Source organism: Phoenix dactylifera, chromosome 4 (assembly GCF_009389715.1).
Source record: "Phoenix dactylifera cultivar Barhee BC4 chromosome 4, palm_55x_up_171113_PBpolish2nd_filt_p, whole genome shotgun sequence".
Lineage (NCBI taxonomy): Eukaryota > Viridiplantae > Streptophyta > Magnoliopsida > Arecales > Arecaceae > Phoenix > Phoenix dactylifera.
In genome coordinates, this window is record NC_052395.1 from 18,062,483 (window position 1) to 18,077,674 (window position 15,192).

At 40.3% G+C, this 15,192-nt stretch overlaps 1 pseudogene; it reads right to left on the reverse strand.

The window, feature by feature from the left end:
- Positions 1–558: 558 nt before the first annotated feature.
- Positions 559–5,830, reverse strand: LOC103695807 (annotated as a pseudogene).
- Positions 5,831–15,192: the final 9,362 nt, after the last annotated feature.

Genomic DNA, 15,192 nt, shown 5'->3' on the forward strand with positions numbered 1-15,192 from the left:
AAGACAGAGGTTTGGAGAAGGAAATTGCTGTCAGTTGGATTGAGATTAATAGAAGATTCATACGTTCAGAGTTGAAGACCAATCGCATCCTTTATCACAAGAAATATATGAGAAGTTACACGAGCTAATCACGGAGATTAAAACAGCAGGTTATGCACCTGACATTAGCTTCACGCTTCACGAGGAGGAGGAGAGTAGAAGAGAAGAATCACTGTTCTACCACTGTGAGAAGCTGGCATTTGCTTTTGGATCTTTCTACCGCTCAAGGGGCGACACTACGAATCATGAAGAACCTCCGGGTTTGTGGAGATTGTCACTGTGCGTTTAAGTTACTTTTCTCTGATCACAGAAAGGAAGATTATATTGAGAGACACGCATAGTTCCACCATTTTGTCAATGGGGTGTGTTCTTGCAGCGATTATGGTGACAATAACTTTAAGATCTTGTTTCACTTTAATTAACATAAGCCTGCCAAACTATGAAAGTTAACTATTAAGATCTTGTTTCCTTTAATTACCTAAGCCTGCAAATCTATGAAGTTACTTGAACAACTGTGAGTGGTGTTGAACTGAGAACTCACTTGGATTGGATGAAAGTGAAATCGTGCAGGAAAGTAGAATTACATAATGCTGCATTTCAAATGATGAAAGGCTCCAAACACAGCCATTCATCTACTGTGGTGAAGAACAAGTTCATGTTCCAATTAAAATAAATACCCAATAGGCCTCGTCGGAGAAAATAATGAAGCCAATCTTTTTCGACTATCTTGAATAGGCCGCTGAAAACAATTGAAGACTGAACCAGTGACTGAAGCATCTTAAATTTGCCTGGCAACCAAAACATAGCTTAAAATGCTACTTCAATGGCTCGAGAATGAAAAATAACCTGATGAAGAGGCTTAATTTTTTGCATTCTGAGTGAATCAAGGCAGGTCTGGCAGCTGCAGTCCGCGAAGCGACAGATCTCACAACCAAAACAGACGCATGTGGTGCACCCTCTGCACGACGGTGAATGCAAGCATCCCCTCAAATACCTTGCGGCTGGCTCGCTCCTCTTCATCATCGCAGCTAAACCCTGATACATGGAAGCAGCACACAAGGCATGACGCATAGTGAAATATAGAAATGGGGAGAAAATGCATGCAGAAATAATGATTGTGTTCAAAATATGGAAGAGTGAAGAAGTCCTTGAGATGACAAAATACTAGGTGAACAGATCATGTGCGAAGCACTACTACTAGGTCATTAATTTTTTTTCCCTTCCAGAAAAGCCTAATTTTTTTATGCAAATGTTTCTAATGTGCCATTGTACTACTAAAATCTTAAATACTTTGATTTAATTGGATATTCTTGATGCACTGGCACCAACACATGGTAGCATATGCAGTTAAATGGTACTGTCCCATGAGGCCACCATTTTCTGTATTATAACTTGTTCAGGCAATGATGATTAGTATGTCAGTTGAATCTGGAGATGCCTTACTCTAAAGCCTTGAATAAAATATAGGAGAATTAAGTTTCTCTAACAATCAAAATTTCAGTTACTCACCCATGCAAGTCTTACTTCCCTTCTTCAAGCTTCCACTTTTGCAAAATTTTTCCCCCCTAACCCCAGTAAATGAAATTAATTAATAAATTAATAAAGCATAAGAATTGCCATGATCCCACGTAAGATTTTCTCAGTTCAACTCACAAATTTAAAGAAAAAAAAGATGTTCTCAGATTCTAACTCTGTTGAAAACACTCTTCTCGTAAAGTCAAACACTCAAAAGAGTTTAACTTGTCATGATACCCTTAAAACACAAAATAAAGTGAATATGCACAATTAGATTTTCAGTTACAAACCCCTAAAGCAAACAGGCTGTAATTGCATTCAAATTACTCCATGGTTAAACCTGATCTTAATTCTATCAAATCCTTTTGATATTTTTCAAAAAAAAAAACTACATAATCCTACACTATATGCATTTACTTGAACTCGAATTGATGCACAAAGGAGCTCGTTGTAACTAAAACAGAACCAACGCTGATAGTAATTCCAGACATAAAACTATTTATTTGAAACACAAACTGATGAATAAAGGATAGAAAAAAAAGGATCTGTCAGCGGATCATTTTGCTTCTGATAAGCAAGAATTTGTCCCAACTTAATGACATTGATGAACAGCTACCTGTATTACCGTTTTCATACTTTCATGATGTATTCCTACAATGGGATGCCATGTTATTCCCAGGGTTGTACATCTGATTGCCATAACATTGTCATAAAGCAAGACAATGCCTTCTTCCACCAAAAATTATTGATTTACAAATTAAAGAAAAAAAGAGAACACTTACAATAATATTCAAATATATTTTCATACACAAAATAACCATGAAGCTTTAAATCCATCACTAGACCCATTTCAAGACTAGAGAACGACCTGAATATCAAGTGTAACTGCACGATATACAGGCAAAGCATGAGAAATAATAGCAAAGTTGTGTACAAAGTAGGCTGTAACCAATTTGACATTTTTTTGCAAATAAAAATTTATTGTAGCAGCTACACCATAAGCAAAACTTCTGTATGTCAACAAGTTAATATAAAAGAAAAGAGACGACCCTTCTTATATCTAAGGCACGAAGAATATGCATGGGTATGACAACGATTAAAGAGCCATACAACCCAGTTAGAACACCTACTTGTCAAACTTTGAGTCAGAGCATTTCCAATCGAGATCAGCCACAGCATCATGGTAAATGCGGCATTCCTCTTTGGTCCGAAGGCGAAACCTGCGCTCCTTGTTACACCTTGTACAGCGGATAAACTCGTCGCGATGACATGGTCGTCCATTGGGACCTTTATGAGAGCTATTGCCAGTTTTTGACATTTGATTGTAGTACTTAAGTAGAATTGTCTTTGACAGTGGAATTTTTTCACCTTTAACTATGACCCATACATTGCTCTTCCATTTCCTTGTAGTCTCCCTCCCAGAATGCTTCTCAAATGCAGCTGGGGTCAACTTATCTGAAAATTATATTCATAGCAGATCAGCCAACAGACAAGAAGATTTGGTTATTGGAGCTTATGAACATCAAGCCTACCATCCACATCAAGGTTCGCCATTTTGGTACTGGATCCCATACAAGTTGATCCTATTATAGTATTGGTACGCGGTACAGTATCGTAAAGTTCAGCATACCGAGTGTCGGTACGGTACCACATGCCGGTTTGGCAAACCTTGGCCCACATACATTTGAGGTGTGATATTGAATGCTCCAGAACGTGGAACAAATGCCAATATCTTTAACAGGCATCAGATATATTTCATGACATTGCAAAAATACAAGCAAGCATGCTATTTCATTGTAAACAAAAAATCTTCAGCTCGAAAAGCATGCGCAAATGGAATAAATCAAAGTAGGATGTTCTTATCCACATATAACAGTATATGCCTTCTTTGTGCACTCACACATAAATTCAGTAAAGGAAGGGAACAATATACATAATCACCAAAAAGCTATAATATGCATGTAATGGCATTTCTGAAGCACCCTTTTCGACTTGAGCATCTTGATGTAATGAAGCAGAAGAACAATTAAAATACACAAAAAGCAACATACTGCTTTTAACTTTTAATCTAATAACTTGCCGGGATTTAATGGCATCCATAAGTTTTCATCCCAGATGAATTTTTAGAACTGGACTTCCTAGTTTAGAATTGCGTACATGCATTTTTACTTAGCATTTCTCTACAGAACCTCAAAAGAATCTAAAATAAATAACTGGGTTATGTGCTGAAAATCAGTCCGGTTGCCTAAAAAAGGTTTGTTTCATTTTCATTCTATTAACGTTATGGTCTAAAAGACTTAGATCATAAATGAATGCACGATCCAAGGAATTGGCATGCAGAGCTCTTCCAGACCAAAGTCAAAATAGGAGAGGCCCCTATAAGAATTATTATCGGAGCAGGGAAGACAGGTTAAATCTGTTCACATGAAGGATATCAAATTATTTATTTTGGTACATCTATGCATATGCTACCTTATGCTTCATTTTCTCAATAAAATAATGAAATAAATTATGCAGGGGTAGAGTGTAACAGACATTACAAGATGGTATAATCAAAAACAGAAATTGTGAAAAGCAGACCAAACTTGATATGCTCATGGAGAGTAGTCAGAGATGTGAAAAATAGGATTAGTCAATCAACATAATATATGGTGTTCAACTCACTTGACACACTACTTAGGGCCAGGTATTTACTAGTTATGATTCAGTTATTCCAAGTCATAATGCAAATTATATAATAGAGTTGGATGGAAAATAGTGTTGTTAGCTCCCAAGGCATCATTTACTGATGACAACTGCAGTTGATGACAGCACACTGCTGCCATCGTTGAGGAAACAAAGATAGCCCGCTTCCTAGAACTGGGAAGCCCCCATAAAATCTTGTTACTTCGTACACTCCCAAGAAAAATTGAGAAAGAACAGAGAAGTAAATCTCATCAATGTAAATCTACAAAGCAAGCACAAAACAGTTGAGTGAAGATAAAAAGTCTCTACCATCACAAAACAAAAATCTGCCAGGCCATAAATAACAGTGACATCTCAAAAACATAGAGTCTAGAAATTAAAACATGCAGAGGATCTTCTTCTAACAAAAGTTCCATGCTCAAAGTTGGCTGCACGTGATAGTAAACGAATCAGACTTAAGACTTAGCATGAGAAGAAAAATCTCTCGAACAGAAAAAACATGCCAACATGAGAAGCAACCACACAAAGTCAGGCTATCAATCATAAGACGTGATGACCACATTGCAAAGATAATGGATTCATACAGCACTGCACACTAAAAAGAGCAGCACACAACAACACTAACACAAAAGGCTTCACGTATGTACCGAACATCACGAAATCATATGTGAATATAGCTGATTATTTATATAAACAGACACATATTTCACAGAACGAAGAAAACTACGCCACTGATATGAATGTGGCTGAGCTAATATACAAATAACAAGCACGAGTCAGTATACAAACATCATGTGTGCAAGAAGAAACAGATGCTTTTCTACCCTTAAAACACCCATCATCATCAACGCCAAGAAACTGTACCTGCCTCATATCTCATAACTATAAAACAACTATACCTAAGCATTCAAGAGAGGAAAGCTCAGGAGAGCAAGAGATCCAACTGACCTTCCTGACAACCCGGTGTGCACTCGCAGCTGATCTCGAGATCGCCCCGAGGCGAAAACCTAAGCCGCCCGAACGGCGTCGCCATAGCGGTGGCTCGTGCACCCGCACGTCATCTCGACGAAGTCTCGGCCTCTCTTCAACCCACTCATCTCGCTCAATTCCTCGTCGGTAAATAAAAAGGCGACATCTTTTCCCGGAGCATAGAGCCATCTCTCTTTCTGTCGGAAAACTCGAGAAACCTCGCAGATCCCTCTTTTTGATACGAAAACAACGAAAATAAGACAAGAAACGAGCTCGGTTCTCCCTGGATCGCCTTTTAGAAGCTTCGGGGCGTCCCAAATAACGGAGGACTCCTCAAGGAGATCAAGGACGGTGAAAAGTCTCCAAACCCCTGTAATAGAGCTTGGAGGTGAGATCTGGGAGGAGCCCCACGTCAAGAACAGCACCAGACCGCTTCCAGAGGACCAAACCTCGTCCGAAGCCAGCCGAAAGGTACCAAAGACGCCGCCTTTTCGCTACCGCGACACGTCGAGAGGACAAAGGCCGCAAGGATCGACAGAAAGAAGCCCCCTCGCACACGCCTCTCCCATAATAAACCAGTGGACAAAGGGCTTTCCCCTCGTTACGCCAAGCCGCTTCCCATTACGCGCTTCCCCTGACACTTTCCTCCCCCTCCTCCTCCTCTTCCTAGAGAAGAGAGAGCAGCTCCGATAGTGGCAGCGCGCAAGGACCCCGAGAGGCGAATCGTCTCAGGGGCGCGCTTCGCTCCGCGAAATCTGGTGGAAAGAATACAAAGGGAGGGGAGACGGGGAGGAGAGAGAATAAATTTGGGAGCAAGTTTGGATTCCCGAAAAGAGCCTGGCCGGCCTGGCCGAGACGATATGGGCAGTAACGCGCCCCGCTCGTGCATGACATGACATGAGAAAAGAAGTATATGTGGATTTTTGCATAACGGTCACTATACTTTCCTGAAATTACGGATCAGTCTTCCTCGTTTCTCTCATTTTACAACAGTCCTATATATTTTTGAAGAAGCATTTAAATCGGTTCGTTAAATATTGGATCCCCTCCCTCATCCCATGTCAAATAGGATTTTCTTTTATGCCAAAGAGTTGGACTTCATCAGTCTCTTCTTTTATGTGCTCCACCGAAACAAAAATAAAAAAATAAAAAAAATCGACAAGATATCATTTGTTTTCATATTAGTTTTTGGTTTCTAACAGGTTATTTCTCTTAAACCCTATTCTCCAATCTCTTTCATTTTTCTAATTCTTAATTCTTCCTCTCTAAATCCACTCCCACCTATCTCAAATTTTCTTACCATCTTCTTTAGAAAACAAATTTAACCTAATATTTCTCTTTCTCACTTCCCTCTTCCAACATCTACATTATGAAGAATTTCATAGGAGGGCTTTGCTAGTAGAATTCCTTTAAAAAAAAGGGTAAGATTAATTTTTCATTTATTGACCAGCTATATAATTCAAAATTTTCCATGTTAACTTTATTTTGGTAAATAATTTGAGTTTTAAAAATATTTTAATATAATAATGATTTTTAATTTTAGTTAATTACAAGATAAATACAATATGGATTGTACCATGTATATGCATAATGTTATCTAAAAACAATAATTATGAACCACAGAAAGTTGTCAAATATTTGTTTTATTTATAGAGTAATTATCAAGAGTTTCAATTACAAACTATAATTAATAGTAAGGAAGTATTTGATGAGATAAAATACAAAGAATAATTAAACAAATTATATAAAGCATAGCAGTATGCAGTGTTGATGCATGAAATAAACAATATTAGTGCATACAATAAGTATTACCAAGATATATAACGAGAAGTATCGGTAGACACAACAAATAGTATCGGTGTATATGATAGCTATGCATAATGTATATAGAATATGTTTATAGTAAAAAATACTAGTAAAAAAACTTTATTACAAATTGTGTCACACTATCCACTATTTAAGTTTAGTTTATATGAAAATAATATAATCCTTAGTAAAATATATTTTTGCTTATTTAAGTTATTTATGATGTTCATTACATTTTATGTTTACCACTTTTGGTCCTTATCCACTAATGTATAAATTTAATATCATTTTATAGTTTTAATAAGTAATTGGGTTGCTATTTTAATTTTTCCGATGATACTATGGAGGACGTTGCAATATTTCTTTTGTTTTGGGAGCATATATATATATATATATATATATATATATATATATATATATATATATATATATATATAACACGATATTTTCAAATATCGCTAGAAGTTCCTATCACATATCGAGGAAAATATTGGAGCAAGCACTTCACATTAAGTTCATTGAGATTACATACTAGCTTTCACAAGATAGCAGAAAGTACCCAATGAGATCTGACAAAGAAATGGATCAGATGTTTAAATAGCGGCCACTAAATGATGTAATTAATAGAGATATACATCTTGTGTGACATAGGAAAAAATAATATACTGCTATCCAGCAAGAAAAATTGATGCCGAAAGCTCCCATCCTTGGAATCTACTGCACTTCAAATCTAAAGCAACTGAAAAAAGCCTTCTTTTCAATAGCAACCATATACAAGATTTGTAAAAAAAAAACATGTACAAATAAACCACTACCGAAGAAGCACGATCTAACCCTCACCTTTGATGATCAATTTCATGAAAATTGTTGATTAGAAAATCCTTAAAGCATGAAAAAATTGAGATTTCTTTGGAGTTCGGTGGAGAAGAAGACAAAGGGAAAAGAAGAGAGAAAGGAGGAGTCTCTTCCATAAGCCAGCAATTGATTTGTTCTACAAACTTTTCAACTAGACCAAGAAAAATTTAGATATTTCAATTAACTCAAATGCAATATTATGTTTACGTTGTATTAGAGTTTAATGCGGAAACGCCCTGAATCGTCCAGTTTGAAGCATTTCGAGCCGTATCGACTGCGGACTGAGACGGTTCTGGCAACAAAAACGAGACCGACATCGGAAAGAGAGAGGACGAAGAAAAAAAGAAAAAGAGAGAGAAAACGAGGGAGGGAGGGAGAGAGAGGAAAATCAAGATCGGGAAAACCACTGCACATAGGAGGGAGCCGTAGAAGAGAGGCTCGCTCTGGTCTCCTATTTCATTCAAAATAGGGGCCGGAGGAGCTCCTTTTATTTTTAGTGTTTTTAAGTGAAAGTCGGCAAACCAATTGCCAACTTTATTTAATTTTTTTATTTTAAAAAATTAAGTCAAGTCAGCAGTGGGTTTATCGACTTTACTTAAAAACTTAAAAAATAAAATGGCCCCCTCCGGCTCCTATTTCGAACAAAGGGGGACTGAAGGGAGCTCTTCTTCCGCGGCTCTCCGGCCTCGACTCCTCCGCGCGGCAATTCTCTGGCTCCGCCTCCTCCATACAGCGGCTCTTCGCCGATCTTCTTTGGCCTCCCCCTTATCTCTTTTTTTCTCTCTCTTTTCTCTCTCGTTCTTCCTCTCTTCTGCTTCTTCTACTGTGTTGGTACAAATCCGACATGATATAGTACAGAAGTGTACCGATTCATTCTGTTAGGCAATTAGTATGGTGCTCGGTATCGGTTTTGCCCGCCGTAAAAATTGTGATCCAGTTAATTTTCTAAAAGTAATAATGACTATTTTGCAATTATTGAAAGAATAGTGATTGACCTGCAATTTCAGGGGAGTACATGGATGATCATGCAAAATATCCAAATATTTATTCACGGTTTTGTTCTGAAGGGGCAGCTGGAGAGCGAAGGAGAGAGAGAGAGAGAGAGAGATCTCGGAGCCAAGGTTTTATGATGGCAGTACTTTTCAACTATTTCCATATGAGTGGACCCCTCCTCACTCTCCAAAAAGTGGATTAGCTTTTTCAGAAAGCTCCACCAACCAAACCGTGTCTTTCTGTCTCTAGCGCACTCAAACAAGTTTTCTGGTGGAGGTTTTATTTCATCCCGACCATTGATTAGAACCCTTCGCAAGATCATTATCACTTCTGACCTCACTCAGTCTTACCCATGTTTTACTGTTCAGCTGACATGTACTTACGTATTCTTTCCTGTTACTTAATCGCCAGAATTACTGGCTAGTTGCCTGCTCCGCCGATCACAGTAATCATTCATGTGTCATGGCAACATCTATAAATACTATATGGGAGAGTCTTAGATTCTCTTTTTTTTTCCTCAATATCTCCCTCTTCGGACAAACCGAGCGAATGGTGCAGAGTTGAGAGCCGCACGAGAATTATTATCTATGCAAAATTGGCGATCTGCATTCAGCTTGAGAGCGATGCGGCTCTGGTGATCGACTAAATTCAAAAAGTACCGACAGATATAGGCATCTGGATAGACATTCGCTTCTGTAGAATATATGTGAGATTATGAAGAGACTTGCAGCATTCTGGGCCATTCATATCTATCGGAAGACGAATAGTGCGACTGATTGGGTCGCCTCCTATGCGGTACCCTACTCAAAAAAAATTCGGTGGGAGGGCACGGAGTCTGCTCTCGACTTTTGCTTTTTGATTCTTATGAGTACATTAATACGCGTATGGTATGAGTTGCCATTGCAAAAAAAAAAAAAAAAAAAAGCAAAAGGGTCTAGATTTTTGAAAAAAAAAAAATCTATAAACATTCCGATTTTCTCTTCTCTATGTTTCACGGATCATTAAGAATTTAATAGGCATGCAGCTGTAATTTAGTCAACTTCCTCGTATAGTGTTATTTCATCATTAACCTATGTTTAGCAATTAATCATAGGATGCAGATGCAAGACATCTGATTCCTCATCATATCAAGATACTTGCATGTGACGTGTCTAAGGCTTGCCTTCAACCTAAAATGTTAAAGATTGGATGCAAGCATGAAGGATTCGCCTTCGCATAAATCCATCATCGGATCATCCATAGATCATTATGAGATATGCGAAGGCGGTGGGTGATCGAATAGTAGATTCATGCGAAGGAACGTGAATGCAATTGCTTCCAAACTTTGCCTACCATGTATTATTGAGGCATTGCAAAGTCCACAAACATCTCACATGGTCACTCTATTAATGGCCACTCTGCTTTTCAGAATGCCAAGAGCATACCTTCTAACAAGCGAAAGCTGGACACTCCCAAGATAGAATGAATACATATTTTTGTATTCAACTTTTCCATGTAGTAAAACAAACTGGCTTCTTGTGTCCGTGGCCTTCTTTTCAACTTCCATGTGCATCACAAGCCAAGGTTACGTTGAACAAGAAGGTGAAGATAATTTTAGAGAATCAGAGAATCCAAATGGATGATCATCACATGCATTTACGATAGCGATATATGGAGTATTAAACTAAGGGTTAGAAGAGAGTTTCTGACTAGTTCTCCTCCCAACTTTGTTGCTGTACATGTAGGAGCCATCTAAATCCCTTGACCAACTTGGATGGTCTCCCTAAGAGGAGAAAGAACAATTTAAAAAAAAAAACTTTTATATGCAATTGAGGAACAATTAAACCTAGTTTCTATATTACCATGTAAAGTATATGCTCGACCAACCACATGCCGATTGTTTGGTTTAAACTATCTAGGCTAGTCGACCATGGCATGAGCCAGTGCAAACTGACTTCATGTGGAAGTTTTTAAGAGGCTACCTAGCTAGGTGATAACTCCGCAATTTACATGTCCATGCTTTCATGCTTGGTATATATTATGGCAATAAATGACTAAGATGATGTGATGCGATCAGATTCATACAGCTCATGATCTATATGGCAATCCAGATGCGCTCTGAGATTCTCCAAGATATCGTGTTCGGAACTTTCAAATCGACCTAAATATAAGACAAACAGATCAGAAGCAGTCAATTTCTAGAGGTAGAGTCTCTCGGCTCAATCCGATGACCAGTCAACTTGGCAATCAGCTTGAGCTAAGTAAACCTCCTTGTTGGGCGGATGCAACTCAGTTCATTTGCTTAAAATACATATGAAGCTCCGGCAATTCTGTTGCCCAGATAGACAACCCAAGAGGGGGGGGGGGGGTGAATTGGGTTTTTAAATTAATTTAGATATTTAAAACGATGTGGTTGATTAATTAAAAAACTTTTGCAAGTTATTTAATTTATGCTAAGTGCTGTGAGTGATTGTGAGGGGAAGAAGAAGAGACAATCCAACACAAACACCAAGTTTTATAGTGGTTCGGAGCTAACCCTTGCTCCTACGTCCACTCCCCAAGTCTCACTTGGGAATTCACTATAACCCCTTGGATTACAGCCGGTTGTTTTCCAAGCTCACAACCAAACTTATTGTTTTACGAGCTCACAACGAACTCGGTCGGTTTTCCCAGGCTCACCGACTAGAACCGCCCTGATTGTTTTCCCGGAATCACAATCAAACCCTTACACACGTTGGTTTTAACTCGGCTCACCAACCAACCTCAATCCCCTTGATTCAATCCCCCGATTGAACCAAGTAAATACAAGTTGTAGAAAGAAAAACAGAAAATGAGCTTCTCAAAAAGCAGATGAAAACAATATGAACAATAAATGAAGTTAAGAAGCCTCAAACGCTTTTAGATCGGAGATGGGGAATGGCTTCTTAGACTTCTGGTCTCCTCTTGAAAGAGTGGTCGACTTGAATGCAGGAGGAGGAAGCTTTAATTGCTGGGAAGATGTTGTTGGTAGCAGTAATTGCAGATCTTCCTCTTTTTCGTTGATGAGCACCTTGCAGAGCTTGAATGCTTGATTAGTTGGAGTGGAATCACTGTTCTCTGCCTTGCTACAGTCCTCTGTGGCTATTTAAACCAACCCCCACGGAAACTAGCCGTTAGAGTGTTTTTTCTGCCCGTTCTGCACACTCTGCGCAGCCTGACAATATGACCGTTGGTGGGTTGGAGTCGACTCGCGCGATCAGGAGTCGACTCGGCTGTAGCGGGAGTCGACTCAAGCTTTTCCGGAGTCGACTCGGCAACTGTTCCAAATTTGAATTAAAGTTGCCTTCACGACTGGGAGTCGACTCGTCTTGACCCGGAGTCGACTCGCCAACTTCTGGAGCTGACTTGGCAATTTTGGAGACGGCTCATCCACTGAAGTCCGTGGATCCAATTTTGAATTTTGTCCACTCGAGTCGACTCGACTGTCCTGGGAGTCGACTCGAATCTCAGAGCCCGAACTCCCGATCCTCTGTCTTTTGGCTCATCCAGTCTTGGAGTCGACTCGAAGTTCCTTGGAGTCGACTCGGCTCTCAGTTTCCGAAAGTTGGTCTTCTGCCTTTTGACGTGAAGCTGTCTTGGAGTCGACTCGAGCTGTCTGGGAGTCGACTCGAATCTCAGAGGCAGTAACTTGGTCTTCTGTCTGTTGATGGTCGCGGAGTCTCGGAGTCGACTCGTGCAATGCGGGAGTCGACTCGAATCTCAGAGTCCCAAAAATGCTCTCTGACTTTTTTCCTTGTGTTCCGCTGAGAGTCGACTCATGCTTTCTTTGGAGTCGACCTGCCAACCATCGGAGTCGACTCGCGTTCCACTGGAGTCGACTCGAATCTCAGACCCGAAAAATTGCTATCTGACTTTTCTGCCTGTGACTGCTTGGAGTCGACTCTTACTTCCTTGGAGTCGACTCGGTGAACATCGGAGTCGACTCGCGCACTTCAGGAGTCGACTCGATGACAGGTTCTGAGTTGAAGCTTTCTGTTCTTCTGTCTGTTCTCAGTCGGAGTCGACTCGTACTAATCAGGAGTCGACTCGAGATCGTGCCAGTGAACTTGATACGCTTGGAGTCGACTCGTGATACTCTGGAGTCGACTCGAGTCTCAGACTTTGGTTCATGCAGACTTCTTAACTTATCCAAAATACTATGAACCAAGTCTAGAGACACTTAGACAGGATTTTTACTGAAACACTCAATTGAATTCATTAGTAATCACAAGATATACTCAAATGCTTTGAGCTCATCAAAATCAAATGGGGTTTTAATCAATCACTCCACAATCTCCCCCTTTTTGATGATGACAAAACTTTGAGTATATGTAAAATGAATTGCTCAATAAATAATGAAATAAAATCCATAAATGAATTCAAATGTCTGGTAATTTACTTTATCCAAGCTTGAAAGGAGTGAAACAATAAATTTCGGAGTTAAAGCTCCCCTTTCATTTGGAATTATATAAGCCTTCATATTATGCAATCAATTATTTGGCTTATATGTTATTAATGATTTAGCTTGATTAAAATTCAGATTCTCCCCCTCAACATATGCATTCTACTATGTTTTGATTCTCTGAATTTCTTTTTAGCGCTTTGAAGTTTTTGAACTTAAATTTTTGGTTTTTAGAGGGAAAATCTGTCAATTTGTTCTTGAGTAGGATTCAGCTAATCTCCGAATATCCCTTGAATAGATTCTGGAGATTACTCCATTAGGAGCCCCAAAAGAGAGATAATGAGCCTCGAGGTACCGAATCCACTTAGAACAAATTTGTGTGTGTTTTTAAGAGTTTATCTTTTTATTGATTTCTTTTACATATTTTTCATATTTCTCCCCTTTTACATATTTTATACATATTTCTCCCCCTTTTTGTCATCATACCAAAAAGGAGGTAATCACACACAATCAATGGCACAACCAATCATCAAATGGCACATAATTGAAGATAAATGTCTACTCATTGTATTGATATGAATGTGAATACATTTGAGCATACAATAAGTAAAGCAAAACAAGAAACAAAACAAAAAACATCTATGGTCCTCCTCGAGGATGAAGCTCCCCCCTCGAGGATGTCTCCCCTCTCGATGAGGTGGCTCCTCCTCTCGAGGATGGTGCTCCTCCTCTCAATCGGCTCTGCTCCATGAGGAGGGTGACTGCATCTGTACATGTCCAAGCTGCGTGATAATAGACGTATGGCTCTGCTATGTGTAGTGGAGAGCTCAGTCACCGACGCTGAAGCCCAGTCACCGACGTCTGAAGTGCGTCCAGCTTGTCGATGAGTACATTCGACAAGCGCTCGGCCCCCTGGTGGTGGTGTGCATGTCACGACCTATGTCCTCCGCATCTGTCGAGTGGTGCTCGTGACCTCACTCATGCTGGGAACTGGGCCTGGACCAAACTCCGGACATTGTAGATCTCTTCCCGTACATGAGCCGTCATGTCAGTCACGGCTGTCAAGGAAGGGACCAACTGAGAAGATACGGGTGCAGGAGTGGGAGCAGGCACCGCACCTCGGAGCTCCCGAAGCAGCTCATCCCTCAGATCTCGACTATCTCCTGCGCAGCTCCCGGAGCTGCTCAGGATCAATCCGGACCGCCATAGATGGTGGAGCCGAGGAGGAAGGTCCGGCGGAGGTGGTAGGAGCAGGAGGAGTGGATGGAAGGTCTGGATGGTCTGGAAGGTCTGGGTAGTCTGAATCGGGCTCAGGACTGGGTGAAGGTCTGGTGGTCTGAGCGAGTGAGGGAGACTTCCTAACCCAGATCCCTTCTCTCTTCCGAAACCCCATCCTGTGCATGGTCCCCGTACCATGCGATCAGTCCATCGCAATGGCGAGAGGGTTCCCCTCAGGAATGGGAATCTCGTACTCCCTAAAAGAAGAGTGAATATCATGCCGTATGGGAGGTGAGCCTAGGTCTATCTAGGGGCTCACACATATACCTATATGAGTTTGGGAAGTTGATTGGGGTGTCCTGAAGATATAGAACATAAGAGCTAGGTCCCTCTCATTTACAAAATCAAATCTCCCTGTCTTAGGGAAGATGGACCTAGACAGATACTCAAAGGATCTCACTCAATCGGAGTGAGCTAGCGATACCTCGTCTAGGGTGACTGGGTGGATGCCCTAGAACGGCCGTAAGGGCCTCAACTCTATCCTCAGGGTGTGTGGGAGCCACCCCTACTAATGGAAGGTGGAGGATGTGGCAATAAGATCCTCCGTGACACACAGGGACACCGGCTACTGTGCCCTCGATACCCCATCTCCCCGATGGACGGTACCGTAAAACTCTCTAACAGGCCCTGGATATGTGGGAGGTCCAATGTAG